Genomic DNA, 26,807 nt, shown 5'->3' on the forward strand with positions numbered 1-26,807 from the left:
TTGAACTTGTTAAACTAGCTGTGGTCGATGTCGATTCTTCAGCAGATGTGCTCGCTTCAGAAGTTGTTGTTGATGCCTCACTTGATGTTGAGGTACCAGCAGTGCTAGTTAGAGACTCACTTGTAACGTCAGAGGGCACTGATGTGTGACCAGAAGTGATTGTGTGAGATGGGCTTGTCACAGTTTCTAGGCTAGTTGATGGTTCTTGTGTAACAATGGTAGTTGTTTCAGCTGGAATTGTTGTAATTTCTAATGTTGTTGTGTGATCTTCACGGGTTGTACCTGCTGCAGTTGTGGAGTCAGTTGGCTCTGCAGTTGTACTTTCAGTTCCCTGGGTAGATGAGAGTCCAACTGTAGTGGAAGATATTTGCCCATCCGTAACTGCTGAAGTTAGTTCGTTTGCAGTGGCAGGCTCACTGGTAATCGTAGAAGGTTGTGAGGGACTTGTTTCCGGCGAGGTACTGGTTGAAGTTTCTGTTACACCTGAGGACATAGCTGTAGTTGTGTCCATTGTGTCTTTGGTTGATTCTGGTGTCATGGTCACTCCCGATGTTGAAAATGTAGCTCCCACAGTTGCACTTGTTAAACCAGCTGTGGTCAATGTCGATTCTTCAGCAGATGTGCTTGCTTCAGAAGTTGTTGTTGATGCCTCACTTGATGTTGAGGTACCAGCAGTGCTAGTTAGAGACTCACTTGTAACGTCAGAGGGCACTGATGTGTGACCCGAAGTGATTGTGTGAGATGGGCTTGTCACAGTTTCTGGGCTAGTTGATGGTTCTTGTGTAACAATGGTAGTTGTTTCAGCTGGAATTGTTGTCATTTCTAATGTTGTTGTGTGATCTTCACGGGTTGTACCTGCTGCAGTTGTGGAGTCAGTTGGCTCTGCAGTTGTACTTTCAGTTCCCTGGGTAGATGAGAGTCCAACGGTAGTGGAAGATATTTGCCCATCCGTGACTGCTGAAGTTAGTTCATTTGTACTGGCAGGCTCACTGGTAATCGTCGAAGGTTGTGAGGGACTTGTTTCCGGCGAGGTACTGGTTGAAGTTTCTGTTACACCTGAGGTTATAGCTGTAGTTGTTTGCATTGTGTCTTTGGTTGATTCTGGTGTCATGGTCACTCCCGATGTTGAAAATGTAGCTCCCACAGTTGAACTTGTTAAACTAGCTGTGGTCGATGTCGATTCTTCAGCAGATGTGCTTGCTTCAGAAGTTGTTGTTGATGCCTCACTTGATGTTGAGGTACCAGCAGTGCTAGTTAGAGACTCACTTGTAACGTCAGAGGGCACTGATGTGTGACCAGAAGTGATTGTGTGAGATGGGCTTGTCACAGTTTCTAGGCTAGTTGATGGTTCTTGTGTAACAATGGTAGTTGTTTCAGCTGGAATTGTTGTCATTTCTAATGTTGTTGTGTGATCTTCACGGGTTGTACCTGCTGCAGTTGTGGAGTCAGTTGGCTCTGCAGTTGTACTTTCAGTTCCCTGGGTAGATGAGAGTCCAACTGTAGTGGAAGATATTTGCCCGTCCGTGACTGCTGAAGTTAGTTCATTTGTAGTGGCAGGCTCACTGGTAATCGTAGAAGGTTGTGAGGGACTTGTTACCGGCGAGGTACTGGTTGAAGTTTCTGTTACACCTGAGGACATAGCTGTAGTTGTTTCTATTGTGTCTTTGGTTGATTCTGGTGTCATGGTCACTCCCGATGTTGAAAACGTAGCTCCCACAGTTGCACTTGTTAAACCAGCTGTGGTCGATGTCGATTCTTCAGCAGATGTGCTTGCTTCAGAAGTTGTTGTTGATGCCTCACTTGATGTTGAGGTACCAGCAGTGCTAGTTAGAGACTCACTTGTAACGTCAGAGGACACTGATGTGTGGCCCGAAGTGATTGTGTGAGATGGGCTTGTCACAGTTTCTGGGCTAGTTGATGGTTCTTGTGTAACAATGGTAGTTGTTTCAGCTGGAATTGTTGTCATTTCTAATGTTGTTGTGTGATCTTCACGGGTTGTACCCGCTGCAGTTGTGGAGTCAGTTGGCTCTGCAGTTGTACTTTCAGTTCCCTGGGTAGATGAGAGTCCAACGGTAGTGGAAGATATTTGCCCTCCCGTGACTGCTGAAGATAGTTCATTTGTAGTGGCAGGCTCACTGGTAATCGTAGAAGGTTGTGAGGGACTTGTTTCCGGCGAGGTACTGGTTGAAGTTTCTGTTACACCTGAGGACATAGCTGTAGTTGTTTGCATTGTGTCTTTGGTTGATTCTGGTGTCATGGTCACTCCCGATGTTGAAAATGTAGCTCCCACAGTTGCACTTGTTAAACCAGCTGTGGTCGATGTCGATTCTTCAGCAGATGTGCTTGCTTCAGAAGTTGTTGTTGATGCCTCACTTGATGTTGAGGTACCAGCAGTGCTAGTTAGAGACTCACTTGTAACGTCAGAGGACACTGATGTGTGGCCCGAAGTGATTGTGTGAGATGGGCTTGTCACAGTTTCTGGGCTAGTTGATGGTTCTTGTGTAACAATGGTAGTTGTTTCAGCTGGAATTGTTGTCATTTCTAATGTTGTTGTGTGATCTTCACGGGTTGTACCCGCTGCAGTTGTGGAATCAGTTGGCTCTGCAGTTGTACTTTCAGTTCCCTGGGTAGATGAGAGTCCAACTGTAGTGGAAGATATTTGCCCGTCTGTGACTGCTGAAGTTAGTTCATTTGTAGTGGCAGGCTCACTGGTAATCGTAGAAGGTTGTGAGGGACTTGTTTCCGGCGAGGTACTGGTTGAAGTTTCTGTTACACCTGAGGACATAGCTGTAGTTGTTTGCATTGTGTCTTTGGTTGATTCTGGTGTCATGGTCACTCCCGATGTTGAAAATGTAGCTCCCACAGTTGCACTTGTTAAACCAGCTGTGGTCGATGTTGATTCTTCAGCAGATGTGCTTGCTTCAGAAGTTGTTGTTGATGCCTCACTTGATGTTGAGGTACCAGCAGTGCTAGTTAGAGACTCACTTGTAACGTCAGAGGACACTGATGTGTGGCCCGAAGTAATTGTGTGACATGGGCTTGTCACAGTTTTTGGGCTAGTTGATGGTTCTTGTGTAACAATGGTAGTTGTTTCAGCTGGAATTGTTGTCATTTCTAATGTTGTTGTGTGATCTTCACGGGTTGTACCTGCTGCAGTTGTGGAGTCAGTTGGGCCTGCAGTTGTACTTTCAGTTCCCTGGGTAGATGAGAGTCCAACGGTAGTGGAAGATATTTGCCCATCCGTGACTGCTGAAGTTAGTTCATTTCTAGTGGCAGGCTCACTGGTAATCGTAGAAGGTTGTGAGGGACTTGTTTCCGGCGAGGTACTGGTTGAAGTTTCTGTTACACCTGAGGACATAGCTGTAGTTGTTTCTATTGTGTCTTTGGTTGATTCTGGTGTCATGGTCACTCCCGATGTTGAAAATGTAGCTCCCACAGTTGCACTTGTTAAACCAGCTGTGGTCGATGTTGATTCTTCAGCAGATGTGCTTGCTTCAGAAGTTGTTGTTGATGCCTCACTTGATGTTGAGGTACCAGCAGTGCTAGTTAGAGGCTCACTTGTAACGTCAGAGGGCATTGATGTGTGATCCGAAGTGATTGTGTGAGATGGGCTTGTCACAGTTTCTGGGCTAGTTGATGGTTCTTGTGTAACAATGGTAGTTGTTTCAGCTGGAATTGTTGTTATTTCTAATGTTGTTGTGTGATCTTCACGGGTTGTACCTGCTGCAGTTGTGGAGTCAGTTGGCTCTGCAGTTGTACTTTCAGTTCCCTGGGTAGATGAGAGTCCAACTGTAGTGGAAGATATTTTCCCGTCCGTGACTGCTGAAGATTGTTCATTATTAGTGTCAGACTCATTTGTAACCGTCAAAGGTTGTGAGGGTTTTATTTCCGTCAAGGCACTTGTTTCTGCCACTTTATTCCTCACAGATGCAGTTATATTTTTTTTGAGTCTGTCTGGGATTTTCACCCACATTTCACATGTTGTAGTCCCATCTGGTGGTGGATGATTCTTCTCTTTAGATGTTATAGTGAAATCAGTTGATGAGGCTGTATTTGCTGTTTAGGGTGGTAGAGAATGAATCATTAGTACAGTTTTATAACAGTTATTTCAACAAAAACAAATATATAATTAGGACTGCTTTCACACATTGTCTATATTCTCCTTGCTAGTTAAATACAATCCTTTATTGAATGAAAGATTTCAATAGAATGTTTTTGTAAATTCACATCCCAATATAATGGCGCCGGAAGAGATGGCTGCTGCTTTGCTGTTCGTTTTACGGTCCCCTAACCAATTGTGCTATTGTGTGTTTTTTCGCGTTGTTTGTAACTTATTTTGTACATAATGTTTCTGCCACTGTCTCTTATGACCGAAAATAGCTTCTATACATCAGGACAGCGATTACTCACCTCGTACTGGAAGAAGATTTTTTTCTTTAACGAGTCGGACACGAAGGATTTGCTCCAGACACCCAACAAGGCCCTCATCCCTGTCATTCGCAGGAGAATGAGACAGAGATTTCGGTGGACGTAGCTCTGGGTGCCTTGTATCTTGTGTTTCACTGAGTCGTGGCTGAACGACGACATGAATAACACACAGCCGGAAGGTTATACGATTTTTCGGCAGGGTAGAACGGCCGCCTCTGGTAAGATAAGGGGTGACGGTCTATGTACAGTATATTAGTAAACAACAGCTGGTGCACAAAATTGTAACGCTCGTCTTCCTCCTCATCTGAGGAGGAGCAAGGATCGGACCAAAGTGCAGCGTAGTGTGAATACATAATGATTTATTAGCGAAAGACGAACACGAAGAACACTTGACAAAATACAAAATAACAAAACGACGTGAACAGACCTGTACTTGAGAACATAAAACAAGAACGCACGAACAGGAAGGAAAACACGAACGAACGAAACAGTCCCGTGTGGCACAAACACTGACACAGGAACAATCACCCACAAACAAACAGTGAGAACAGCCTACCTTAATATGGTTCTCAATCAGAGGAAACGTAAAACACCTGCCCCTGATTGAGAACCATATCAGGCTAGTTGACAACCCAACATAGAAACACATAACATAGAATGCCCACCCAGCTCACGTCCTGACCAACTAAACAAGACTAAACAAAGGAAATAAGGTCAGGAATGTGACAGTACCCCCCCCCCCCCCCCCCCAAGGTGCGGACTCCGGCCGCAAAACCTGACCTATAGGGGAGGGTCTGGGTGGGCATCTGTCCACGGCTCTGGCTCTGGCTCTGGACGTGGTCCCCACCCCACCATAGTTAATCCCCGCTTCCGTGGCCTCCTCCTAATGGCTGCACTCCCTATTAACCCCACTGGATTAAGGGGCAGCACCGGACTGAGGGGCAGCACCGGACTGAGGGGCAGCACCGGACTGAGGGGCAGCACCGGACTGAGGGGCAGCTCCGGACTGAGGGGGAATTCCGGCATCGCCGGCGTGACAGGTCGCTCTGGCAGCTCCTGGCTGACTGACGGCTCTGGCAGATCCTGGCTGACTGACGGCTCTGGCAGATCCTGGCTGACTGACGGCTCTGGCAGATCCTGGCTGACTGACGGCTCTGGCAGATCCTGGCTGACTGACGGCTCTAGCAGATCCTGGCTGACTGGCGGTTCTGGCAGCTCCTGGCTGGCTGGCGGCTCTGGCAGCTCCTGGCTGGCTGGCGGCTCTGGCAGCTCCTGGCTGGCTGGCGGCTCTGGCAGCTCCTGTCTGGCGGGCAGCTCTGGCAGCTCCTGTCTGGCGGGCAGCTCTGGCAGCACCTGTCTGGCGGGCGGCTCTGGCAGCTCCTGTCTGGCGGGCGGCGCGGGTGGCTCTGGCGGCTCTGGCGGCTCCTGTCTGGCGGACGGCTCTAGCGGCTCCTGACTGACGGACAGCTCTAGCGGCTCCTGACTGATGGACGGCTCTGAAGGCTCCTGACAGACGGGCGGCTTTGAAGGCTCAGGACAGACGGGCGGCTGTGAAGGCTCAGGACAGACGGGCAGCTCAGACGGCGCTGGACAGACGGACAGCTCAGACGGCATTGGGCAGACGGGCAGTGCAGGCGGTGCTGGGCAGACGGGCAGTGCAGGCGGTGCTGGGCAGACGGGCAGTGCAGGCGACGCTGGGCAGACGGGCACACCTGTAGGGAGGAGACGGAGAGACAGCCTGGTGTGTGGAGCTGCCACAGGACCCACCAGGCTGGAGAGACCTACAGGAGGCTTGGTGTTAAGAGGAGGCACCTGAAGGACCGGGCTGTGGGGGAGCACTGGAGCGCAGCCTTGGCACCACTCCCCCAGGCTGGAATAATACTCCAGCCCGGACGCTCCAGAGTGCAGGCACAGGTTGAACCGGGCTGTGGGTGAGCACAGGAGATCTAGTGCCTACTACGCACACCTCTCCCTTAGGCTCCACTCCCACATTTGCCCGGAACAAGCGGAGCGTAGGCATAGGACGCACTGCACCCTCCCAGCGCCCTGGAGACACAGCACGCAGAGCCGGCGCAGGATACCCTGGACCGAAACTGCGTACCGGAGACCAGAGGCACAATACGCCCTGGCTGGATGCCCACACTCACATGACACTTTCGGGGGGCTGCCCTATAGCGCACCGGGCTATGGGCACGCACTGGCGACACCGTGCGCTTAACCGCATAACACGGTGCCTGACCAGTAACGTGCTGCTTATGATAAGCACGAGGAGTGAGCTCAGGTCTGCTACCTGGCTTAGCCACACTCCTCTTTATCCCCCCCAAAAAATATTCTGGGGCTGCCTCTCGTACCTGTCGCGCTGCCGTGCTGCCTCCTCATATCGCCGCCGCTCAGCTTTCGCTCCCTCCAGCTCAGCTTTGGGGCGGCGATATTCCCCAGCCTGTGCCCAGGGTCCTTCTCCGTTTAAAATCTCCTCCCATGTCCAGGAGTCCTGAGATTTCTGCCGCTGCTGCTGCTGCTGGTGCTGCCCGTTACCACGCTGTTTGGTCCATGGTTGGTGGGTGATTCTGTAACGCTCGTCCTCCTCCTCATCTGAAGAGGAGCATGGATCATACCAAAAACAGCCTACCTAAATATGGTTCTCAATCAGGGGCAGGTGTTTTACGTTTCCTCTGATTGAGAACCATATTTAGGTAGGCTGTTCACACTGTTTGTTTGTGGGTGATTGTTCCTGTGTCAGTGTTTGTGCCACACGGGACTGTTTCGTTCGTTCGTGCGTTCTTTCCTGTTCGTGCGTTTTTTCCTGTTTGTGCATTCTTGTTATATGTTCTCAAGTTCAGGTCTGTTAACGTTGTTTATTGTTTTGTAGTTTATCAAGTGTTTTTTTCGTGTTCGTCTTTCTTTAATAAAACAAGTATGTATTCAAACCACGCTGCATTTTGGTCCGATCCATGCTCCTTTTCAGACGAGGAGGACGAGCGTTACACAAAATAATAAGGAAGTCTCATGGTTTTGCTCGCCACAGGTAAAAGATCACATGATAAGCTGTAGACCACACTATTTACAGATAGAGTTTTCATCTATATTCTTTGTAGCTGTCTATTTACCACCACAAACCGATGATGGCACTAAGACCGCACTCAATCAGCTGTATACGGCCATAAGCTAGCACAGACTGGAATATGTTCCGGGATTCTTCCGATGGCATTGAGGAGTACACCACATCAGGCACTGGCTTCATAAATAAGTGCATCGATGATGCCGTCCCCACAGTGGCTGTACGTACAGTTGAAGTCGGAAGTTTACATACACTTAGGTTGGAGTCATTAAAACTAGTTTTTCAACCACTCCACAAATTTCTTGTTAACAAACTATAGTTTTGGCAAGTCGGTTAGGACATCTACTTTGTGTATGACACAGGTAATTTTTCCAACAATTGTTCACAGACAGACTGTTGTATTCTGCGCATGTGACTAATAACATTTGATTTGATAATATAATTACATACATTTTCCATCTCAGATCATGTCAAAAGATTAATGAGCACTGAGCAGTTAGCTGAACTCATTTGACATTTTTCCATTGGTTCATTTTATTGCCGTTTCAAAGTATGTTGCAACATACAAGGTTATATGGCTATGAAAGCTGCTGAAACGAAGTTCCATGTAAATGCCACTCCCGTCCTCCTAATAGCAAAATTCTACCGAATTACTTTTATCATCATTATAAAAATGACTTATTAACATTTGCTCATAGCATTAGATGACTTGAGGCACAACTGTCTTAAGATTTTCTACAACGCATCACCGGGGGCAAACTACCTGCCCTCCAGGACACCTACACCACCCGATGTCACAGGAAGGCCAAAAAGATCAAGGACAACAACCACCCGAGCCACTGCCTGTTCACCCCGCTATCATCCAGAAGGCGAGGTCAGTACAGGTGCATCAAAGCTGGGACCGAGAGACTGTTAAAAAACCATCACTAACATTGAGTGGCTGCTGCCAACATACTGACTCAATCTCTAGCTACTTTAAAAATTACAAATTGGATGTAATAAATGTATCACTAGTCACTTTAAACTATACCAATTTATATAATGTTTACATACCCTACACTACTCATCTCAAATGTATATACTGTACTCTATACCATCTACTGCATCTTGCCTATGCCGTTCGGCCATCACTCATCCATATATATTTTTATGTACATATTCTTATTCATTCCTTTACACTTGTGTGTATAAGGTAGTTGTTGTGAAATTGTTAAGATTACTTGTTAGATATTACTGCATGGTCGGAACTAGAAGCACAAACATTTCGTTACACTCGCATTGACATCTGCTAACCATGTGTATGTGACCAATAGAATTTAATTTGATTTGATGTCCACTGTCCTACTACAGAAACAGAGGTTCTTGCCCTATGGGTTGTTCTGGCTCAGACAAGGCTTACTTTAATGACTGCTATATGTTTGCCTATAGTTTGACTATAAATTGGAATTACTGCAATTTGACTATTCACTTTGCAAGTTTTTCACAAATTCTCATATCTTATAAACGTTTCCATAATTTGCCAGTTCACTCACAGATACTCTTCGCATTCACGATAAATACCGTGCATATATTTGAGTGTGTTTTTCGGAAGTTCAATATGTTTGGTTTTGAGCATCATTGCAGTGTTGCAATATGTTGTATATTATATTTTACCTTACAAATGCACTGAAAATGGACGTATTTACACATCTTGTAGTGTCCGTGAGTTACATTAAATAAAATGCTGTATTAGAACTGTATTCTTATTATTTCAATGTAAAAACATTCTGAAAACGAAATGCCATGTAAAACACACTCCAGGGCCTGTATTCACAAAGTGTCTCAGAGTACGGGTGCTGATTTAGGATCAGGTCCCCCATATCTTGTTCCTTATGATCAGAAAGGCAAACCTGTTCCTAGATCAGCACTAAACCAAACCTAAATTCCAGGTGAGATATTTCAAAGATTATTCAAGATTTTCTTTTCAGTTTTAAGAGTCAAATGTGCTGTCCATACCAGCAAATTAGCTTTTAATATTCATTTCATTCATCTATTATCATTACATAAAATGTATAATAAAAATAATTATATAACAATAACGTACTAATTTAACAGCTTTAATATTTCTCAAATTATCACCAAGTATAAATATTAAAACCCCTTACCATGCCCTATATACCCTGCCTACCGTATGCCTAAATGCACAAAGTTGGAAAACATTTAAAACATATTTACACAAGATATTGATTACAAGCATCAACTGATAAATACTTTACATTACATACATGCATCAATTACAAAGACCTAATTTTTATTATCATAAATAACTATTACAATAATCAGAAGTACAGTATATATATTATACAGTATATTTTATACAGTATACATATATTACACAGTATATATATATAATATATTATATTGCTGACTATAATTTCTCCAGCAGTCAAATGCATTTTATAACCACACCTATGATAACAGAATATTCCATGCAACTTAATTAGCCTAACCATTAAGTACGGGGTCTGACAGCGATCCATAAGAGAGAACTTAGTTGTATATCCATTAAGTACGGGATTTTGCAGCAATCAATAAGAGAGAACTTAGTTGTATATCCATTAAGTACGGGGTCTGACAGCGATCAATAAGAGAGAACTTAGTTGTATATCCATTAAGTACGGGGTCTGACAGCGATCAATAAGAGAGAACTTAGTTGTATATCCATTAAGTATGGGATTTTGCAGCAATCAATAAGAGAGAACTTAGTTGTATATCCATTAAGTACGGGATTTTGCAGCGATCAATAAGAGAGAACTTAGTTATATAAGAAAGAACTTAGTTGTATATCCATTGCATGTGCATTGCTGATGACTAATACTAACTTAAGTTACCAACTGTTAAATGCAGTTTAAAATCACATCTACAATTCAAGAAATATAATACTAAACATTTGAATGGGGTCTTACCTATAAGAGCCATCAATATTAGAAAACTCCATAGTATATCCATAGCATGGTCTCCCAGGAAACCCATGATTGCTAAGGAGCAACCGCTGTTTAAATGATGTTCAACAAGAGCTGAGACACATATGATACTTTATATTCAATGACAAAGTGACTACAGGGAGGTTGTCCGGGTCAAACAGGCTGTTACGTGTTTCAACATTCAGCCACTTAGCAATCAGCTCTCTATGAACTCTAGAATATTTATTATAGCCGTTGTGTGAGTTCACGAGGACACTGGAATGAAGGCAAAGGCATCACAGTCAGAGATAAGAGATCTGTAGGTGTGATGGCGCTCCCATTGTAAAAAGATGACAAAGGATTGTAAATATCTACGCAAATAATATGTGTTTAACATGCAAGGGGCTGCAATAAATATGATGTATTTTTTTTTCATCCTGCTGACAATGATTGACTTAATTTCTTCTTGCAACAGAAGGATCAAGCCAATACAAACTGTGGAATCCATCTGTAGTGTACAAGTACACAAGATAGAGATATTGTATATTTTGCTAAATCAAAGATATAGCATTTCACCATCATTATCCCATTAACACTATCCTCAGTATTCTCTTGTTGTAGATATCATATCGATAGATAGGTTTGAACATTGAACATATTTCAGACTCTTACCCCACAGAGTTGATTGATAACCTATTAGAATTCCAACTCCTGTTGCATAAGTAAGTGATTATGATGGAGGGGTCAGTGATGGCTATATGACATTTATTTTGCTGGTAACTAGATGCATCATGCTACTATCTTCAACTAACCAACTGCCATGGTCACATTTGAGCATGTTCTGCATTGTTTGATCAGGACCTATCCCTAGTGTTTGCTGTTCTCTTGTGACGATAATAAAAATGAAATAATAATTTCATGTACACATTTAAAGATATGTTCTGCGATAAAAAAAACAGCAAACTGGCCACCCCCCTTACAAAAACAAACACATCACAATGTCTTTACATGTGAAATTCTCTCAGATTGCACATGTGAAATCATGTGGCTTTAGAACACTTCACATGTGATGATATTTCACATGAAGTTTCACATCTCACAAGTGGATTTCATGTGATCACAACCTTTCACGTGAAATGATGTGGTTTTGGAACAACTTCGCAGGTGCGGATATTTCACACGTGGATTTTCACATTTGATCACACAACCTTTCACATGTGTATTCACATTTTCACATGATGCCCTGCAAACATTCTGGATCCGTTATGCGCATTTCACGGCTGCGTTGAGACAATGACTTATCAGTGACCCAAGCACTGCTCAGATAATCGCTACCATTGTGTCACAGAGTTGTCGTAGTGCTGCTGAAAATGTACATTGTCCCAGGGTTGTTGGCAGTAAGTAACCTAATGTATGTCCCTCTAACTGCCCTGAATGCCTCTGTCAGTCATACAACTATTGTATTTTATTTATTTATTTGACTTCTATTTAACTAGGCAAGTCAGTGAAGAACAAATTCTTATTTACAATGATGGCCTACCAAAAGGCAAAAAGCCTCCTGCGGGAACGGGGGATTAAGCAGTAATCATCCGCCTATGAACCTGAGTTATACTTAGCACTGAGGCGGTTTGCCCTAGTAGGAAGTCCACTGTGTTCAGCTTACCCTGCACTATCGTCTCAAACATATCGGCTCAGATCACTGTCATTTCTACCTCTGATAAGCCTCCCAGTAAAGCAATAAAAACGATCTATAATCCCAGAAAAGTGCAAAAAATAGCCCACATTAACATACACTATGTAGCCTAAGAAAGAAGGTTCATAAAATCGATAACTTGCTAGTAACAGACATCACTCATATACTGACTATCTCTGAAACTCACTTAGATAATACCTTTGATGATACAGTGGTAGCAATACATGTTTTCAATATCATCAGAAGATACAGGAATGCCAATGGTGGAGGTGTTGCCATTGTTGTTCAGTCATATTCCTGTAAAATTTAGCGAGGATCTCTTGTCAAATGCTGTTGAAGTAATATGGCTAGAGGTTCACATGTCTCACCTACAGTCTGCTATAAACCACCAAGTGCCAACAGAAAGTATCTAGATAATATGTGTGAAATGCTTGAAAATCTACACTACATGTATGTGTACACCTGTTGGTCGAACATCTCATTCCAAAATCATGGGCATTAATATGGAGTTGGTCCCCCCTTTGCTGCTATAACAGCCTCCACTCTTCTGGGAAGGCTTTCCACTAGATGTTGGAACATTGCTGCGGGGACTGGCTTCCATTCAGCCACAAGAGTATTTGTGATGTCGGGGCACTGATGTTGGGCCATTAGGCCTGGCTCGCAGTCGGCGTTCCAATTCATCCCAAAGGGTGTTCAATGAGGTTGAGGTCAGGGCTGTGGGCAGGCCAGTCAAGTTATTCCACACCGATCTCGACAAACCATTTCTGTATGGACCTCGCTTTGTGCACAGTGGCATTATCATGCTGAAACAGGAAAGGGCCTTCCCCATGCTCTTGCCACAAAGTTGGAAACACAGTATCGTCTAGAACAGGCCTAGGCAATTCCATTATTCAGGGGCCTGATTGGTGTCACACTTTTCCACCATCCCTAGCAAACACACCTGATTTAAACGAATGCATTTTTAACTGAAGATCATGATTAGTTGATCATTGAAGTCAGGTGTGTTAGCTGGGGCTGGGACAAAAGTGTGACCCCAATCAGGCCCCCGAGGACTGGAGTTGCCCAGGCCTGGTCTAGAATGTCAAGGTATGCTGCAGCTTTAAGATTTCCCTTCACTGGAACTAAGGGACCTAGGCCGAACCATGAAAAACAACCCCAGACCATTGTTCCTCCTCCACCAAACGTTACAGTTGACACTATGCATTGGGGCAGGTAGCGTTCTCCTGGCATCTGCCAAACCCAGATTCATCCATCGGACTGCCAGATTGTGATGCGTGATTTATCACTCCAGAGAACGCGTTTCTACTGCTCCGGAGTCCAATGGCGGCGAGCTTTACACCACTCCAGCCAACGCTTGGCATTGTGCATGGTGATCGTAGACTTGTGTGCGTGCGGCTGCTCGGCAATGGAAACCCGTTTCACGAAGCTCCCGACGAACTAACAGTTCTTGTGCTGACCTTGCTTCCAGAAGCAGTGTGGAACTCAGTAGTGAGTGTTGCAACCAAGGACAGACAATGTTTATGCGCTTTAGCACTCAGTGGTCCCGTTCTGTGAGCTTGTGTGACCTACCACTTCGCAGCTGAGCCATTGATGCTCCTAGACGTTTCAGTTGACCGGGGCAGCTCGAGAGGCTGCCTGGATCTTTAATTTAAAGACCCTTGCTCTGTTCGGTCTTAACGCAGACTTTGATCTGAAGCCATTCTTGTGATTTTTCTATTCATTGTTAATGTTTGTAGGCCTATGTAGCCAAATTGTATCTATGATCGTATGCTATGCATTCATGTTTTTCTATGTTCTTATATCTGAGAATTAACCAATGATATCAGGCCACACCCGGCCATGATTACAGACACCTGTGTGTGTCCTTTGACACTATATAAACTAGTCACCCCGCAGTGTTTGTCATTATACCCTGATGAAGACAGCTTGTCTGTCGAAACGTTGGTTATTAGGTTATTAAATTATTGCATCTGAGCTTCTAGAGTGTGCGGCCCTCCTTTAATTTCAAGTGTTCTACTCCGCTAGCCAGCACCTCGCCTAAATAGGTGTGTTTATTTTGCCTCTAGATTGACCGGGGCAGCTCTAGCAGGGCAGAAATTTGTTGAACTGACTTGTTGGGATTGAGGCATCCTATGACGGTGCCACGTTTACAGTCCCTAAGCTCTTCAGTAAGGCCATTCTACTGCCAGTGTTTGTCTATGGAGATTGCATGGAGGTGTGCTTGATTTTTATATACCTGTAAGCAACGGGTGTGGCTGAAATAGCCAAATCCACTAATTTGAAGGGGTGCAAACATACTTTTGTATATATAGTGTATGTGACATCAACAGAGAGGTATTTTTTCTGGGTGATCTAAATATTGCCTGGCTTTCATCAAGCTGCCACTCAAGAAAAAGCTTCAAACTCTAACCAGTGCCTCAAACCTGGTTCAGTCAAGCTACCAGGGTATTAACAAACAGCACAGGAATGAAATCATCCACATGTATTGATTACATCTTTACTATTGTTGCAGACATCTGCTCTAAAGCAGTGTCCAAATGTATCAGATGGAGTCATCATAATATAGTAGCCATATCTGGGAAAAGCAAAGTTCCAAAGGCCTAGTATAGTGTATAAGAGCTCATATAATAAGTTGTGTAGTGATTCCTATGTTAAAGATGTAAAGAATATTTGCTGGTCTGTGGTGTGTAATGAGGAGGAACCAGATGCTGCACTTGACACATTTATAAAATTGCTGTTTCCAGTTACTTATAGGTATGCACCCAACAAGAAAATGACAGTAAAACCTGTTAAATCCCCGTGGATTGATGAATAATTGTATGGTTGAGAGGGATGAGGCAAAAAGAATGGCAGATAAGTCTGGCTGCACTGCCGATTGGCAAACTTACTGCAAATTGAGAAATACATCTGACTAAACTGAATATATAGAATAAACTATACTATGAAACAAAGATACATTTTATAAAGAATGATAGTAAAAAGCTTTGGAGCACCTTAAATTACATTTTTGCCAAAAAGGCAAACTTGGCTCCATCATTCATTGAATCAGATTGCTTATTTATCACAAAACCCACTGAAATTGCCAACTAATTAAATACTTTTTTTATTGGCATGATTAGCAAACTTAGGCATGACATGCCAACAACAAGTTCTGAACCTACACATCCATCCATAACTGACTTGTTACAGGTTTTTGTTCTTCCATTTATATTTAGAGGTTGGAACGTTAACACGTGAGACCTATCGATTGGTGTCTCATCGTTAGTCAGTATGTGTTTCACCTGTGGTGGCTTGTCCATCTCTTTAGTCAGTATGTGTTTCACCTGTGCAGGCTTGTCCATCTCTTTAGTCAGTATGTGTTTCACCTGTGCTGGCTTGTCCATCTCTTTAGTCAGTATGTGTTTCACCTGTGCTGACTTGTCCATCTCTTTAGTCGGATGGTGTTTCACCTGTCCTGGCTTGTTCATCTCCTTAGTCGGAAGGTGTTTCACCTGTGCTGACCCAGGTGATATTTAAGAGTGGCTGGCCCAGTGCTCCAGTTGTCTTGAGAGATGTGAAGGATTAACACCGTCAGTTGGCTCTCGCTAGTAGACATTCCTAAAAACAATCCTTTAGATGATCATCCCCGCTTCCCTTTTGTTTTGGTTGTTGTTAGTGACTCTTTGTTAGTTCCCCCTTCTGTTTGAGTGAAACGTTTTGGTTTCTTGCTGGGGAACGTAACAAAATGGGGGCTCATCCGGGATCTTGTTTCCTGTGATAGTTGCTCTAATCTCCGACTGTGAAGCTCTGCTGTGCCCAGATATTTGAGTGTTCAAAATACACTTTTGTGGTAGAGTTGCTGTCACTGACATCCACCCTAATGGGTTATAAGATTGGTGGAATAATTTTATAAGTTGCAATATCACACAGGCTAGTTGGACGCATTTGTGGAAAACCCTACATGGGAGATGATAGATAAATGTACGAAGGCAAATCTGCTCATCACCGCAAAGAATTATGACATCAAAGTGGCATCTGGCGATCCAAAAGCAGTAGTCAAAGCGCTGATCGGTGGATGAGGAAAACTTTACGGAGAGGACTGATGAAAAGGGTGCTACGGGTAGTGGGGTGAGTCCCGTTGACGTGCAACCGAGGGAGTTAGAACTAAAGGCAAAGTAGGAGTAACATAAATTAGAGCTTGAGCACAGGGAAAGACGAGATGAGCGAACAACCAAAGAACAAGAACGTTGAACATGCAGCCAAACAACGAGATCAAGAGCGTGAGCATGCGCCACTGATTAGAAATGGCTCACTCTGGCCTTCATTCATTGTTCATTCATTGTTCATTTGACTGCCAATTTCATCAGTTGCGTTTATTGTTCTATTTATGTGTGAACGCCATATTTTTTTAACAGAATTTGCAATTTTATTTATTGGTTTAACATTATTCAGTTTACAAAAATGAGTTGGGAAATAACTTAGTTTTTGGTAGACATTTTAAATATGTTTTGATTGTATAAGAACTACCACAGTGCAATATCTGTTCTGTATACAGACAGATTGTTAGGACATATTATTATATACATGTGATATTAGAACGTTATTTACATTCATTTGTTGTGGTACCAAAGTGGAAAACAAGCCATGTTAATTGGTAAACTATTATAAGTTACATATATCATTGTGCAGACTTATTGTAAACATGCATCACTGAAGTACAGCATATAAAACATGTTGTTTCCTTAGATATCCTGATAGGTAATAGATTTGAGAGCAGATTATTCCATTAATGAATCTGAGGTTGGGTTTCACGTCCTCCTGTATCAGTGAGTTCATGGAAACCAAACTGCTTTGGACAATCCTGTGTAGTGTTAATAAAGCATTGTCCCACAACCGTTATTCAGGCTTCGCTCCCAAAGAGGAGACTGTCCGTTAGAGATCCCTTTTCTGTCTGTTTTATTCCATTGGTCGATGAGAAACACTTCTTTAAATGTATTATCCTCTTCTTTGTCCAGTTCTGTTTAAGAGTTGAGGATTTCCCACTAGATCTCAGAGTAAGTCCTTATCTCCGGTATGCTGATCCTAAGCTGTCAGGGAATATTTAAAACAGGTATTTGAGTATGGAATAGGTTTCTAAAGTGATCACTAGCTCCTCTGTGTGTCCTCAATCATGTAGTAATCTACTTGGAAAGTGCACACCCAGAAGGCTGAAACAGTTTACGAGGGGCAACCATACCTATTACATACATATTTCACAGCATTATGATGAACATTCCGTTCCCACCTCTGATTGGCTGCCAGGGTCACTCAATGTAAAATGCTGCCCTGACGAGGTGGCAGTAGTCTGTATGACTTGAATGGCGTCCCTATCAGCGCCCCAGGAACTGTAGTCATGGCAGATGGTCTCAGACCTCCTCCTGGACACCTTTTGAAGATGAAAAAGAAGACTTGATTGTCCATTGTCATTTTCAGATCATGGAATTTCCTTTTTTATGTTGCTTTTGAACCCTTTAAGTAACACGCACTCGTCTCAAACACACACAGACGGAGGGGTCGGAAACAAGGGTGAGCCATGGGTTAAGTCAAGTGCCTTGCTCAAAGGCACCACAGCAGGAGATGGCATCTAGGATACCTAAAATAGATCCCCACCTGTGCCTGTGTTCCATGGTAGGGAGACGGCAGCCTTGTACTGGAGGACGACAGGGAATCTCCCTCTGCGTCGTACTGCAAGCCCACTCGGCCACCATAAGGTGGGTTAGGCTCATTCTCTGTATAATCGGGGACAAAAATGATACTTACAAAACGGTCCTCTGAAGATACTCATGTTTTAAAACATGCCAAGGTACTCTACAGATAAGATTATTTTAAAATACATTTTTCGGAAGGGGGCAGCATTATGCCACACTTTTTAAAGTAAAATGAAATCAAAGTTTACGTGTTACGTGCACAGGATACAGCAGGTGGAAACAGTACAGAGAAATGCTCACTGACAAGCTGTTCTTCAGCAATGCAGTGTTCAATATCAAACAGTAAGAAGTAGAACATCCAGAATAGGATCATAAAAGAGCACGGAATCAAAACTAGGTCAGATAAAAGTAAAACACTGCATAACAATGGCATATTATAAATGTACCCCTTAAAACACAATTCTAGAAATAACCTATGACAGGTGAGGCAGAGTAGGTTTTAGACAGTGTACCTGTTAGGTCTGTTGTACTACTTGAACCAATCAAGTGGCCACCTGTATTTGGCCTGTTGGGCCATTCAAAGTCTTCCTCCAGCCACTGGTTAACTTGTTTTGTATGGATGTCTTTCACCCTGAAAGAAAGGGGGAGAGAGGAAACTTACTTTATGAGCTTACATTACTGATCATCGCAGTATGATCATTGTTTTGAGAATAATTATTGGTTAGTGTCATTGATTGCTACAAAGAAAATGTACATCCTCAACCAGGTTTCAAAGTTCCAACTTCTTACACAGTTATATATGTGTTGGAGGTCAGAGTTCATAATATCCAAATTCTATACAAGTGCATAGCTTTGTAATAAATTTTTTGTGTTTCACCTCCAGGCTTGTTGTCTGTGCCAACATCTTACTCCTGTTGTTTTATCTTTACAAATCCACACATTAGCTTCTCTCGTGACTAGATGGTGAAGGGTTCTCTCATGACTAGATGGTGAAGGGTTCTCTCGTGACTAGATGGTGAAGGGTTCTCTCATGACTAGATGGTGAAGGGTTCTCTCGTGACTAGATGGTGAAGGGTTCTCTCATGACTAGATGGTGAAGGCTTCTCTCATGACTAGATGGTGAAGGGTTCTCTCATGACTAGATGGTGAAGGGTTCTCTCATGACTAGATGGTGAAGGCTTCTCTCATGACTAGATGGTGAAGGCTTCTCTCATGACTAGATGGTGAAGGGTTCTCTCGTGACTAGATGGTGAAGGGTTCTCTCATGACTAGATGGTGAAGGGTTCTCTCATGACTAGATGGTGAAGGCTTCTCTCATGACTAGATGGTGAAGGGTTCTCTCATGACTAGATGGTGAAGGCTTCTCTCGTGACTAGATGGTGAAGGCTTCTCTCATGAATAGATGGTGAAGGGTTCTCTCATGACTAGATGGTGAAGGGTTCTCTCGTGACTAGATGGTGAAGGGTTCGCTCATGACTAGATGGTGAAGGGTTCTCTCATGACTAGATGGTGAAGGCTTCTCTCGTGACTAGATGGTGAAGGGTTCTCTCATGACTAGATGGTGAAGGGTTCTCTCATGACTAGATGGTGAAGGCTTCTCTCGTGACTAGATGGTGAAGGGTTCTCTCATGACTAGATGGTTAAGGCTTCTCTCGTGACTAGATGGTGAAGGCTTCTCTCATGAATAGATGGTGAAGGGTTCTCTCATGACTAGATGGTGAAGGGTTCTCTCGTGACTAGATGGTGAAGGGTTCGCTCATGACTAGATGGTGAAGGGTTCTCTCATGACTAGATGGTGAAGGCTTCTCTCGTGACTAGATGGTGAAGGGTTCTCTCATGACTAGATGGTGAAGGGTTCTCTCATGACTAGATGGTGAAGGCTTCTCTCATGACTAGATGGTGAAGGGTTCTCTCATGACTAGATGGTGAAGGGTTCTCTCATGACTAGATGGTGAAGGCTTCTCTCATGACTAGATGGTGAAGGCTTCTCTCATGACTAGATGGTGAAGGGTTCTCTCGTGACTAGATGGTGAAGGGTTCTCTCATGACTAGATGGTGAAGGGTTCTCTCATGACTAGATGGTGAAGGCTTCTCTCATGACTAGATGGTGAAGGGTTCTCTCATGACTAGATGGTGAAGGCTTCTCTCGTGACTAGATGGTGAAGGCTTCTCTCATGAATAGATGGTGAAGGGTTCTCTCATGACTAGATGGTGAAGGGTTCTCTCGTGACTAGATGGTGAAGGGTTCGCTCATGACTAGATGGTGAAGGGTTCTCTCATGACTAGATGGTGAAGGCTTCTCTCGTGACTAGATGGTGAAGGGTTCTCTCATGACTAGATGGTGAAGGGTTCTCTCATGACTAGATGGTGAAGGCTTCTCTCGTGACTAGATGGTGAAGGGTTCTCTCATGACTAGATGGTGAAGGCTTCTCTCGTGACTAGATGGTGAAGGCTTCTCTCATGAATAGATGGTGAAGGGTTCTCTCATGACTAGATGGTGAAGGGTTCTCTCGTGACTAGATGGTGAAGGGTTCGCTCATGACTAGATGGTGAAGGGTTCTCTCATGACTAGATGGTGAAGGCTTCTCTCGTGACTAGATGGTGAAGGGTTCTCTCATGACTAGATGGTGAAGGGTTCTCTCATGACTAGATGGTGAAGGCTTCACTTACTGCACGTAAACATTTATGTCACTCTTTGTGTTGTCCCTGATATTTGTAGCTGCTGTGTTGATCTGTAGTCAGTCTCACCTATGTAATTGTCGTCTATGCCAGGGCACATAGACCACCATGACCCCCACGGCTGCTATCACCAGTCCTGCCAGGGTCAGTAGCGCGGCAAAGAGGTCCCTCTTCAGGATAGGACCGTAGCAATCGGAGTCTAGGTACCAGTAGTCCTGGTTACATCTGTGTGGGTGGTGGATGGGACACAGAAGGATGGAGGGTTAAGTGGATTCATTGTGCTGGTTTCATGTTGGCTATACTGTATGTAGTATGTTGGCTATATGTTATATGTTGGCTATATGTTATATGTTGGCTATATGTTATATGTTGGCTATATGTAGTATGTTGGCTATATGTTGTATGTTGGCTATATGTTATATGTTGGCTATATGTTATATGTTGTATGTTGGCTATATGTTGTATGTTGGCTATATGTTATATGTTGGCTATATGTTATATGTTGGCTATATGTTATATGTTGGCTATATGTTATATGTTGTATGTTGGCTATATGTTGTATGTTGGCTATATGTTGTATGTTGGCTATATGTTATATGTTGGCTATATGTTATATGTTGGCTATATGTTGTATGTTGGCTATATGTTATATGTTGGCTATATGTTGTATGTTGTATGTTGGCTATATGTTATATGTTGTATGTTGGCTATATGTTATATGTTGGCTATATGTTATATGTTGGCTATATGTAGTATGTTGGCTATATGTTGTATGTTGACTATATGTTATATGTTGGCTATATGTTATATGTTGGCTATATGTTATATGTTGGCTATATGTTGTATGTTGGCTACATGTTGTATGTTGGCTATATGTTATATGTTGGCTATATGTTATATGTTGTATGTTGGCTATATGTTGTATGTTGGCTATATGTTATATGTCGGCTATATGTTGTATGTTGGCTATATGTTATATGTTGGCTATATGTTATATGTTGGCTATATGTTGTATGTTGGCTATATGTTATATGTTGGCTATATGTTGTATGTTGGCTATATGTTATATGTTGGCTATATGTTATATGTTGGATATATGTTGTATGTTGGCTATATGTTATATGTTGGCTATATGTTGTATGTTGGCTATATGTTGTATGTTGGCTATATGTTGTATGTTGGCTATATGTTGTATGTTGGCTATATGTTATATGTTGGCTATATGTTGTATGTTGGCTATATGTTGTATGTTGGCTATATGTTATATGTTGGCTATATGTTGTATGTTGACTATATGTTATATGTTGGCTATATGTTATATGTTGGCTATATGTTATATGTTGGCTATATGTTATTTGTTGGCTATATGTTGTATGTGTTGTATGTTGGCTATATGTTGTATGTTGGCTATATGTTATATGTTGGCTATATGTTGTATGTGTTGTATGTTGGCTATATGTTGTATGTTGGCTATATGTTATATGTTGGCTATATGTTGTATGTGTTGTATGTTGGCTATATGTTGTATGTTGGCTATATGTTGTATGTTGGCTATATGTTATATGTTGGCTATATGTTGTATGTGTTGTATGTTGGCTATATGTTGTATGTTGGATATATGTTGTATGTTGGCTATATGTTGTATGTTGGCTATATGTTATATGTTGGCTATATGTTGTATGTGTTGTATGTCGGCTATATGTTGTATGTGTTGTATGTTGGCTATATGTTGTATGTTGGATATATGTTGTATGTTGGCTATATGTTGTATGTTGGCTATATGTTATATGTTGGCTATATGTTGTATGTGTTGTATGTCGGCTATATGTTATATGTTGGCTATATGTTGTATGTGTTGTATGTTGGCTATATGTTGTATGTTGGCTATATGTTGTATGTTGACTATATGTTGTATGTTGGCTATATGTTATATGTCGGCTATATGTTGTATGTGTTGTATGTTGGCTATATGTTGTATGTTGGCTATATGTTGTATGTTGGCTATATGTTATATGTTGGCTATATGTAGTATGTTGGCTATATGTTGTATGTTGGCTATATGTTGTATGTTGGATATATGTTGTATGATGGCTATATGTTATATGTTGGCTATATGTTATATGTGTTGTATGTTGGCTATATGTAGTATGTTGTATGTGTTGTATGTTGGCTATATGTAGTATGTTGGCTATATGTTGTATGTTGGCTATATGTTGTATGATGGCTATATGTTATATGTTGGCTATATGTTATATGTTGGCTATATGTTGTATGTTGGCTATATGTTGTATTTTGGCTATATGTTATATGGTGGCTATATGTTGTATGTTGGCTATATGTTGTATGTTGGATATATGTTGTATGTTGGCTATATGTTATATGTTGGCTATATGTTGTATGTTGGCTATATGTTGTATGTTGGCTATATGTTGTATGTTGGCTATATGTTGTATGTTGGATATATGTTGTATGTGTTATATGTTGGCTATATGTTGTATGTTGGCTATATGTTGTATGTGTTATATGTTGGCTATATGTTGGCTATATGCTCTGTTATGTTATAAGAAGTCATAAGAGGTAATACTCTTACCTGCAGACCGGGCCGTCCCTTGACATACTACAGGTGCCGGTGTTGCAGTTCTTTTCCCTGTTGTGTCCGGAGGCACAGGGAGAGACACAGACCAGTCGCCCATCTATTTGTGCTGCATGGTAGTATATCCTCAAGTCCTTATCTAGTTTGGCTGGGTCGCATACCGCTACACAAAGATGACGGTAAGTTAAAAAGAATATTAAGTTCAAAGTTCAAAAGTATGTTATGTTAAAAGTCAATGCAGGAGATGAATTGGAATTTTTCAATTCACTATAGCCAATTAAACAATACATATATATACACAATACCAAGGTTTGGACACACCTACTCATTCAAGGGTTTTTCATTATTTGTACTATTTTCTACATTGTTGAATAATAGTGAAGACATCAAAACCATGAAATAACACATATGGAATAGTGTAGTAACCAAAAAGTGTTAAACAATTCAAAATATGTTGTATTTTCAATTCTTGAAAGTAGCCATCCTTTGCCTTGGTGACAGCTTTGCACACTCTTGGCATTCTGAATTACAGTAACTGACCCCAACCCTGGTAGGAACAGCTTTACAGTATAACCTCATTCACTAAAATGTGTTGAAAGGATATCCATAGATACCCTGGTGTGGACTCACAAATATAGGCTTTAGTGTACTTACATTCTTTATCAAATGTGGAATTTTTTACTATGACATCTCCAATTATGTCCACCCCAATACAGCCTACTTGACCTGTGAATGCAACAGAAATGTTTGTTATACAAAACAAATTATTTGACACGTGATTTGTCAATAATACCATCTTTTAATAACGCAGTAGAATTTTTTTGTCAATGTAAAGTTTACGAGTGGTAATTTCTTACTTTTTTAAAATTTCATACGCATTGGTCAGCTAACCCAGGTCTAATATGTGATTTTAACAACGGTGGGTGTGATCGTAAATTCAAATCTGGAGTGCCAGAGTGTGCTCTGGGCGTTCGGAAATTCAGAACATTGACAGATTGTCCATTCATAAATTCAGAGTGTTTCGCTCTCGGAGCACACACTGGACGCTCTGGCCTCGCAAAGGCAGTCAAGCACCCAAGCTAACTGGCTAATGTTGGCTAGCTACTTCCAGACACAAATGAGAGAACACCTCACTCTGACCATTTAACTCGCCCTAGCAAAGCTAGTTAGGCTGTTTTCATCTTATCCAGAGCGTTGGTGACTGTAACATGCCGACCAGACCACTCGCGCCTGCACCATCACATGCATGTTGATTCTGTCCACCCCACACCAGATGCGATCAGGACACGCAGGTTGAAATATCTAAACGAACTCTAAACCATATATATTAATTTGGGGACAGGTCGAAAGGAATTAAACACTTATGGCAATTTAGCTAGCTAGCTTGCTGTTGCTAGCTTATTCTTCCTGGTAGATAAACATTGGCTTGTTATTTTACCTGAAATGCACAAGGTCCTCTACTCTGACAATGAATCCACAGATAAAAGGGTAAACTGAGTTAGTTTCTAGTCATCTCTCCTTCTTCAGGCTTCTTCTTTGGACTTTATATTGCTGTTGGCAACTAACTTTAATTAGTGTGGACCTCAGTTCATGTTTCAATCACCCACGTGGGTATATGCTCCTAAAAACCAATGAGGAAATGGGAGAGGCGGGATTTGCATCGCTTCGAGCATCACGAATAGAACCAAGTTCCATTTTAGCTCCTGGCTATGAAGACTTGCGGCAATGATTGAATAACATGTATGCGTACCTTTATTATGCAACGCTCACGCACGCGACGCCAGCGGTGTGGTCAGCATGAAACTGTGCTGCTGGGAACAATTTAATTAAGCTTTTTTGCCGACGTCTACTTACACAGGCCATATTCAACTGGTGTTGAGCGTTCCTAAATTAATCAGTTATTCTGCGCTCTGGCACACTCAGACGAGAGTGCTCTAAAATCGGACTAGCTAGCCAGAGCGAATTTACGAACGCTAGCTCAGTGGGCAACAACAAGGCGCTAGCAAGGCCAGGGTGGCCGCTTCATTTCCCACTGGGGCTACCCATACCACATTGTTTGCGCTCACTGTCATAAATTGCTTTGGATAAAACCGTCTGCTAAATGGCAAATGTAAAATGGCACACACAGCAGATCTTGGATTGGCCAAAATGGTCTACTTAACAACTGGTTTCTAATATCGTAAGTGTCTGTAGTCGGTTACTGACCTGTGGTGCAGTTTTTGGCCTCGTTGAGAATGTCCTTGATCTGTTGTTCTGACTCAGCAATCTCATGACTTAAATTCTTCCCATTCTCTATGCGCAGTAGAACCACATGCTCCACCACGACACTGCCATTCCTAATAGAGAGAAGAGATTCAAAAAAAAGGTTCCACATTTTAAATAGACGTTCTAAAAAGAGGTTCAACTAACCTTTTAAAGTAAGTGTTTAATGTACATGCATACTACCTCTTTCTTGCGAAGTTTCCTCAAATGTTCACATACCTGAGTCCTATTATTACTATGCCGATAAAATTGTTGATAGTGCGGTTGTACAGTAAGGTCATCTGGAAAACATAAGTTATAGCTCAGTTAGTTACTATTAATGAGCTCATTAGGATTATACATGTGTCATTAAAAAATAGTTTGTATGTAAATTAGGCACTTACGTCGTTAGTGAAATTTTCTGTAAAATCTTGGTATTCCTGTGTTAATGGGTCACTGTATTCTTTTTTAAATGTTTTGTTGAGTCTAACAGTGACGTCTGTTGATACTTCAATGGTGTCTGTAGTTCATTGACATGAATAGGACGATAAGGAACAACAATTAGACCATTTATGGACCAGTAGTAGTTAGATAAACCAGGACAGTATATTCCATAGGACTGGCAGTTTTTTACTGACAAAAAACCTCCAAGCCCTAGTAGTATCAGAGTATTTCCTGGTCAGGTCATGTGATCACTCACCCACAGTTACAAATATCGGAGGTCCAGTTGTTGAGAGTGAAGGTGACGTCAATGAAGGAGATGCAGTTGTAGAAGTTGGAGTGGGTGCAGTAGAAGGGTTAGTTGGGGTAGGTGTAGTAGAAGGGGTAGTTGAAGTTGGTATCGTAGAAGGGGTAGTTGAAGTAGGTGTAGTAGTTGGGGTAGGTGTTGTAGAAGGGGTATTTGGGGTAGGTGTAGTAGAAGGGGTAGTTGAAGTAGGTGTAGTAGTTGGGGTAGGTGTTGTAGAAGGGGTAGTTGGGATAGGTGTGGTAGAAGGGGTAGATGGGATAGGTGTGGTAGAAGGGGTAGATGGGATAGGTGTGGTAGAAGGGGTAGATGGGATAGGTGTAGTAGAAGGGGCAGTTGGGATAGGTGTAGTAGATGATGTAGTTGATGTAGTTAGGGTAGTTGGAGAAAGTGTGGTAGGTGTAGTTGATGTAGTTAACGTAGTTGGAGGTGTGGTAGGTGGGGTAGTTAATGTAATTAGGGTAGTTGTGGTAGGTGGGGTAGTTGATGTAATTAGGGTAGTTGTGGTAGGTGGGGTAGTTGATGTAGTTGAAGAAGGTGTGGTAGGTGGGGTAGTTGATGTAGTTGAAGAAGGTGTGGTAGGTGGGGTAGTTGATGTAATTAGGGTAGTTGTGGTAGGTGGGGTAGTTGATGTAGTTGAAGAAGGTGTGTTGGGTGTGGTTGTGAAAGGTAATGTAGTTTCAGTAGTTAAAAAGGGTGTGGTAGATGGTGGAGTTGGAGACTGTGTTGTGGTTATTGCTTCTATCGTTGAGCTAGCTGATG

Source organism: Salvelinus alpinus, chromosome 31, assembly GCF_045679555.1.
Source record: "Salvelinus alpinus chromosome 31, SLU_Salpinus.1, whole genome shotgun sequence".
Lineage (NCBI taxonomy): Eukaryota > Metazoa > Chordata > Actinopteri > Salmoniformes > Salmonidae > Salvelinus > Salvelinus alpinus.